Genomic DNA, 7,435 nt, shown 5'->3' on the forward strand with positions numbered 1-7,435 from the left:
GTGTTTAAATAAAGCTCCTGCCTAACTGTCTCGTTATACAGGGCGTTTGGTCTAGTGGTACGATTCTCGCTTCGGGTGCGAGAGGTCCCGAGTTCGATTCTCGGAACGCCCCTTTTTTTTTCGTTCATCACCTCCTGCTCCTTTTTTTTTCTTCTTCTAATGGGCCTCTGTCCTTCCTCCTCGATTGCAACCTTTTCTCGGGGGTTTGGTGTGGTCTGGTCTTTTTTTGGGCCGTGCTGCGTATCACCCGTTGCCCTAAAAAACCCAACATGAAAATCATGAGTTTTGCCTGAAAAAAAACAAACAGTCTGAAATCATAAGTTAAGAGTAATTCTCGTAAAAGTCAGTCCCTACAGTGTGTCACTGATTGCAATCTGAGAGTTTTCATTTTTATTCAAAACGTTTTACCTCTTAAAGCATGCGCCTAAATGTTTTCACCTTTAGATTTTACTCAAAATAGTTTACCTCTTAAAGCATGCGCCTAAATATATCGGACCGTTTTGACCTTCAGAATTCTCACGTCGAGATATTCAAAATTATATCCTGAAATAATAAGTTTCAACAAAAGAAAAATCACAACGGGCAATCAGCTAGTACGTACAATTGCATGTTTTCCCCTCATGCTAGGGTTTAACCTCTCAGCAGCGACGACTCACCGTTGAGCCCTCGTCCTCCGCCGCCCTCGTCTCCCATCAGGTTCACGCTCGGTCTGACTCAGGGGCACGACCTCTTCGGATAAGGAACGGCTGGAGCCGTTTTGGTTCGCTCAGCAATAGGGTTAGGTTTTCTCATCCATGGCGACAGTGGAGACAGACTCGGTGGTAGGAGACGATGATCTCCAGGAAATGATGCGACAGTTGGGCATTGAGGACTCGGACGGAGCACACAGATGTTGTCTATGAAGAAGTCTGCCCGGAACCGGCGGCTGACCGAATCCGCTGGCTGGCGATCGTACACCAAAGGAGTTCCGGGATTATTGGTTGGGACCTCGCGCAAGAAGTCAGATTCAGATCGCCGGGAGATGGGCTATATACTATGCAATTCTTGTGTATTGGGGACTGAGACAAGGTAATGGAAGGAGGCCCTTGGACCTTCCGAGGTAACCCTGTTCTAATGGCTGCCTACCAAGGATTCACAAGGCCATCAACTATTGATCTGTATAGTTTCAAAATTCGGATGCAGATACTGGACCTACCGGATGGTTTTGAGCCACTGATTACAACGCTTGCAGGGACTGCTGGGGAGTTCTACTCCTTGGACAACTGCGGGCGTGATGTGGTTGGTAGTTTTTAACGGGTTAGAATTGTTCTGGATGTGAGGAACAAACTTAAGAACCATATTTCGGTTTGTGAGCAAGAAAAAGAGATGATTGGTGTGTTTTTTTGTGGAATGATTGGGCGTCTACATACTGAACACAGCGAGGGTGTGCACCGGTCGTCAGCTCTGTATTTTTGAAGGATCTTTGAGCTACATTGGGTTCGGCAGCAAGGGCTAACTGCAATGCTGATGATGCCCCTCGCTGAAGTAACCATGAAGCCCCCGCCTGCCACCGGGGGGCTACCCAGCAGCCGCCGGCCCCGGGCCTCCGCTCCCTCCCCTTCGCTCCTGTCGGTGGTGGCGGCCGAGGGATCTCTTCTCCCCTCCGCGTCGTGGTGGACTGTGCGGGCCGGACCCGTCGGACGAGGGTGCGGCGGCTACGTGGGGCGCGGTGGCGGTTACTTTGGCGACTTGGAGGGCTGCGGCGGTCGTCGGCGGAGCGTGCGTGGCGTGGAGGGGCCACGTGGGTCGGGGCGTCCCGGATCTGGCGGCCTGGCCATGGTTGGTAGCGCGGGGTGGCGGCAACGGCCGGTGAGGTTGCGGCATGGGTCAGGGGCCGGGTTGGCGTGCTCTCGAGTGACTGGCGATGGAGCGACGGCTGCTGTTGCTGGCGGTGGTGCCAGCTGGCCAAATCAGCTCGGATCTGGCCCATGGCCATCGGCGGGCGGTTCGAGTCTAGCCATCAGGGTGGATGTGGGCTGCGACGGTGGGTTGGTGGGTCATGGCGGCGGCGCTGGCCCCGACGACGACGGTCGGCTTCCTCTCCGGCGTCGGTTCGTCTACGGTTGGACCGTGTTGACCTTCGCTTCATCTCCTCATTGTTCGAGCACTACGTCTGTTGAAGGGCCTGCCCACTGCCAGCTGAGATCCATCATCTGTCTCGCACCCGGTTGGGCACGACCGAGCTCGTCTCATGCACGGTGCAACATGACCGACCTCGTCTCGCACTCGTTGTCGCAGGAGCGAGCTCATCTCTGTTGGCTTTTGAACGTGTGTATGCAACTGTACAAGCGTACCTACGCGATTCTTTCTTCGTCCGGCTACTTGACAGAACTTGCCTAACTAGCGACACGAATAAAACTGATCAATGAATTTGATGGCTAAAGGTCCGTGTCGAGCCTTTGCTTTGTATTGCTTTTCGTTTTTCTGGTGTTACAATCAACACCCCTAGGGTGTCTTTTATACACGTCCACAAGGGACTATGGAAATAGACTAGGACTAGGAATCCTAATACTACTAGGACCCGGTTTGGCTTTCTTTCCTAATCCTAAAGAAACAACATGATTAACTTCTACATTCATCTCCTTAATCTTGTTGCTTGACTTCACTTCTTGCACTCCGACTTTTCTCCTCATCTCGATGAACTTCTGTCGACCGAGGGACTTGGTGAAAATATCGGCAAGTTGGTCTTTCGTGTTCACATGTTGAACCTCGATCAACCCTTCTTCAATGCACTCCCGGATATGGTGGAACCGGGTATCTATGTGCTTGCTCCTTTCGTGATGAACCAGATTTTTGCACAACGAGATTGCAGCTTGGTTATCGATCTTCAGTGACACCTTCTGTACCTCCCGCTTTGCAAGAATAGCTAGGAGTCTTCTCAGCCACACTGCTTGACAAGCCGCCGTGCTTGCCGCTATGTATTCTGCCTCGCATGAAGACAGTGCCACCACCTTTTGCTTCTGAGAATTCCAGCTAATCGGATTCGGGCCAAGGTAGAAAACCATGCCCGTTGTGCTCTTTCGGTCATCAACATCACCGGCCATGTCACTATCTGAATATCCACGAAGGATCAATCCTTCCTTTCCCTTTCTGTACGTGCAACCAAGATTAATGGTGCCTTTCACATAGCGCAAGATTTGATTGACCGCGCTCATGTGCTCGGTTGTCGGATTCTCCATGAAACGACTCACGATCCCGACTGAATAAGCCAAGTCAGGTCGGGTATGCACCAAATATCTTAGGCTGCCCACAACGCTTTGATACATTGTGGTGTCCACCGGCGGATTTGAGCTACGCTTGCTCAACTTGTGACGTTGGTCCTTTGGAACTTGTGTCTCGTAGCAATCTGACATGCCACACTTTTCCAATAACTTGACCACATAAGCCGATTGACATAGGGAAATCTCTCCGGAGCTTTGCTTCACTTCGATGCCCAAGTAATAGCTGAGTAATCCCAGATCGCTCATGCTAAACTTGTTCTTCATTTGCGCCTTGAAACGTTCAATTTCTTGTAGGCTATCTCCGGTGATAATCAGATCGTCGACATAAACTTCAACTAGCAGGTGTGAGCCTTTGGAGTTCTTTGTATAGACTGCGTGCTCGAGGGGACATCTCTTGAACCCGAGTGAGACCAAACTCCGGTCTAACTTTGAGTTCCAAGCTCTTGGCGCTTGCTTCAACCTGTAAAGTGCCTTCTTGAGCTTGTAAACTTTCCCTTCTTCACCTTTATTGTCGTAGCCGAGGGGTTGTTCCACGTACACTTCTTCTGTGAAATTGCCGTTGAGGAAAGCGGATTTAACATCCATATGATGAACCTTCCAATCCTCTTGTGCTGCCAAAGCTAGGAGCACTCTCACCGTCTCGATTCGAGCAACCGGTGCAAACACCTCATCATAGTCAACTCCTTGACGTTGTACGTAGCCCTTTGCAACGAGTCTTGCCTTGTACTTCACAATGGCACCTTGTGTGTCCTTCTTTAACTTGTAAACCCACTTCAAACCTATCGCCTTTTGGTTTGGAGGACGGGTTACCAAGGTCCACGTGCCATTGCTCTCAATCGCCTTCATCTCCTCAACCATGGCGTGCGTCCAACTACGGCTTTTGCTCGCCTCTACGAAGTTCGTGTTGGAATTATGCCCTAGAGGCAATAATAAATATAGTTATTATTACAATTCCTGTATCAAGATAATCGTTTATTATCCATGCTATAATTGTATTGAATGAAGACTTATATACATGTGTGGATACATAGACAAAACACTGTCCCTAGCAAGCCTCTAGTTGGCTAGCCAGTTGATAAAAGATAGTCAGGGTCTTTTGATTATGAACAAGGTGTTGTTGCTTGATAACTGGATCACGTCATTAGGAGAATCACGTGATGGACTAGACCCAAACTAATAGACGTAGCATGTTGATCGTGTCATTTTGTTGCTACTGTTTTCTGCGTGTCAAGTATTTGTTCCTATGACCATGAGATCATATAAACTCAATGACACCGGAGGAATGCTTTGTGTGTATCAAATGTCGTAACGTAACTGGGTGACTATAAAGATGCTCTACATGTATCTCCAAAGGTGTTCGTTGAGTTAGTATGGATCGAGACTCGGATTTGTCACTCCGTGTGACGGAGAGGTATCTCGGGGCCCACTCGGTAATACAACATCACACACAAGCCTTGCAAGAAATGTGACTTAGTGTAAGTTGCGGGATCTTGTATTACGGAACGAGTAAAGAGACTTGCCAGTAAACGAGATTGAAATAGGTATGCGGATACTGACGATCGAATCTCGGACAAGTAACATACCGAAGGACAAAGGGAATGACATACGGGATTATATGAATCCTTGGTACTGAGGTTCAAACGATAAGATCTTCGTAGAATATGTGGGATCCAATATGGGAATCCAGGTCCCGCTATTGGATATTGACCGAGGAGTCACTCGGGTCATGTCTGCATAGTTCTCGAACCCGCAGGGTCTGCACACTTATGGTTCGACGCTGTTTTATGCGTATTTGAGTTATATGATTGGTTACCAAATGTTGTTCGGAGTCCCGGATGAGATCACGGACGTCACGAGGGTTTCCGTAATGGTCCGGAAACAAAGATTGATATATAGGATGACCTCATTTGATTACCGGAAGGTTTTCGGAGTTACCGGGAATGTACCGGGAATGACGAATGGGTTCCGGGTGTTCACCGGGGGGGGGGGGGGCAACCCACCCCGGGAAAGCCCATAGGCCTTGGGGGTGGCGCACCAGCCCTTAGTGGTCTGGTGGGACAGCCCAAGAAGGCCCTGTGCGCCATAGGAAGAAAATCAAAGAGAAAAAAAAGAGGAGGTGGGAAAAAGGGGAAGGACTCCTCCTTCCAAACCTAGTTGGATTCGGTTTGGAAGGGGAGGACTTCCCCCCTTGGCTCGGCCAACCCCCTTGGGGCTCCTTGAGCCCCAAGGCAAGGTCCCCCCTCTCCCACCTATATATACGGAGGTTTTAGGGCTGATTTGAGACAACTTTGCCACGGCAGCCCGACCACATATCTTCACGGTTTTACCTCTAGATCGCGTTTCTGCGGAGCTCGGGCGGAGCCCTGCTGATATTAGATCACCACCAACCTCCGGAGCACCGTCGCGCTGCCGGAGAACTCATCTACCTCTCCGTCTCTCTTGCTGGATCAAGAAGGCCGAGATCATCGTCGAGCTGTACGTGTGCTGAACGCGGAGGTGCCGTCCGTTCGGCACTAGATCGTGGGATGGATCGCGGGACGGTTCGCGGGGCGGATCGAGGGACGTGATGACGTTCCACTACATCAACCGCGTTTCTGAACGCTTCTGCTGTGCAATCTACAAGGGTACGTAGATCGAATATCCCCTTTCGTAGATGGACATCACCATGATAGGTCTTCGTGCGCGTAGGAAATTTTTTGTTTCCCATGCGAAGTTCCCCAACAGTTCGCCGGCTCCTCAACTCTGAACAGACATAGTCCGGAGTACTCGAGCGTAACTGGCTTTGTGTACTTGTAGACTTTCTTGAGGGTCTTGTAGCAACGAGGCCCTGAGGAGTCCGTTGTGGCTTGCGAACGAGGCGACACAAATTGTGTCGGTGTTGATGCACTTGAGGAAGACGGCTGAAACCCTGGTGTGTCATCGACAGCCGCGTCATCGGCGTAGTCGTCGTGACCGTGACCATCATCTTGATTGTCGTTGTCACTATGCGCCTCGTTGTCGACGTTGTCGTCGAGATCTCCGCTTGTGTCGTGCGCGGCGTTGTCGCTATCTCCTTGCGACCTATGCGCGTCGTCGTCGGCGTCGGCACCATGATGATTACTACCATTGTGGTCACCTTGGTTGGGCGTCTTGCCAATCACCTGGACATCCTCCCTTGCATCATCAGCAGTTGGAAATTTTTTGTTTCCCATGCGACGTTCCCCAACAGTGGCATCATGAGCTAGGTTCATGCGTAGATGTCTTCTCGAGTAGAACACAAAAGTTTTTGTGGGCGGTGATGTGCGTTTTGCTGCCCTCCTTAGTCTTTTCTTGATTCCGCGGTATTGTTGGATTGAAGCGGCTTGGACCGACATTACTCGTACGCTTACGAGAGACTGGTTTCATCGCTACGAGTAACCTCGATGCTCAAAGATGACTGGCAGGTGTCGGTTTCTCCAACTTTAGTTGAATCGGATTTGACCGAGGAGGTCCTTGGATGAGGTTAAATAGCAACTCATATATCTCTGTTGTGGTGTTTGCGTAAGTAAGATGCGATCCTACTAGATACCCATGGTCACCACGTAAAACATGCAACAACAAAATTAGAGGACGTCTAACTTGTTTTTGCAGGGTATGCTTGTGATGTGATATGGCCAACGATGTGATGTGATATATTGGATGTATGAGATGATCATGTTGTAATAGATAATATCGACTTGCATGCAGGAGCCATAGGGTTGTCTTTATACTAACGTTTGTGCTTGCAGATGCGTTTACTATTTTGCTAGGATGTAGCTTTAGTAGTAATAGCATGAGTAGCACGAAAACCCCGATGGCGACACGTTGATGGAGATCATGGTGTGGCGCCGGTGACAAGAAGATCGTGCCGGTGCTTTGGTGATGGAGATCAAGGAGCACGTGATGATGGCCATATCATGTCACTTATGAATTGCATGTGATGTTAATCCTTTTATGCACCTTATTTTGCTTAGAACGACGGTAGCATTATGAGGTGATCTCTCACTAAAATTTCAATACGAAATTGTGTTCTCCCCGACTGTGCACCGTTGCTACAGTTCGTCGTTTCGAGACACCACGTGATGATCGGGTGTGATAGACTCAACGTTCACATACAACGGGTGCAAAACAGTTGCACACGCGTAACACTCGGGTTAAGCTTGACGAGCCTAGCATGT

General features: G+C 49.7%; 1 non-coding gene across 1 annotated transcript; it reads left to right on the plus strand.

Moving 5' to 3' along the window:
• The first annotated feature begins 40 nt into the window (after positions 1-40).
• On the plus strand, positions 41-112 carry TRNAP-CGG. The gene has a single exon. It is a non-coding gene; the product is annotated as a tRNA-Pro (tRNA).
• The last annotated feature ends 7,323 nt before the right edge of the window (positions 113-7,435 follow it).

This window comes from Hordeum vulgare, chromosome 6H (genome assembly GCF_904849725.1).
Source record: "Hordeum vulgare subsp. vulgare chromosome 6H, MorexV3_pseudomolecules_assembly, whole genome shotgun sequence".
NCBI lineage: Eukaryota > Viridiplantae > Streptophyta > Magnoliopsida > Poales > Poaceae > Hordeum > Hordeum vulgare.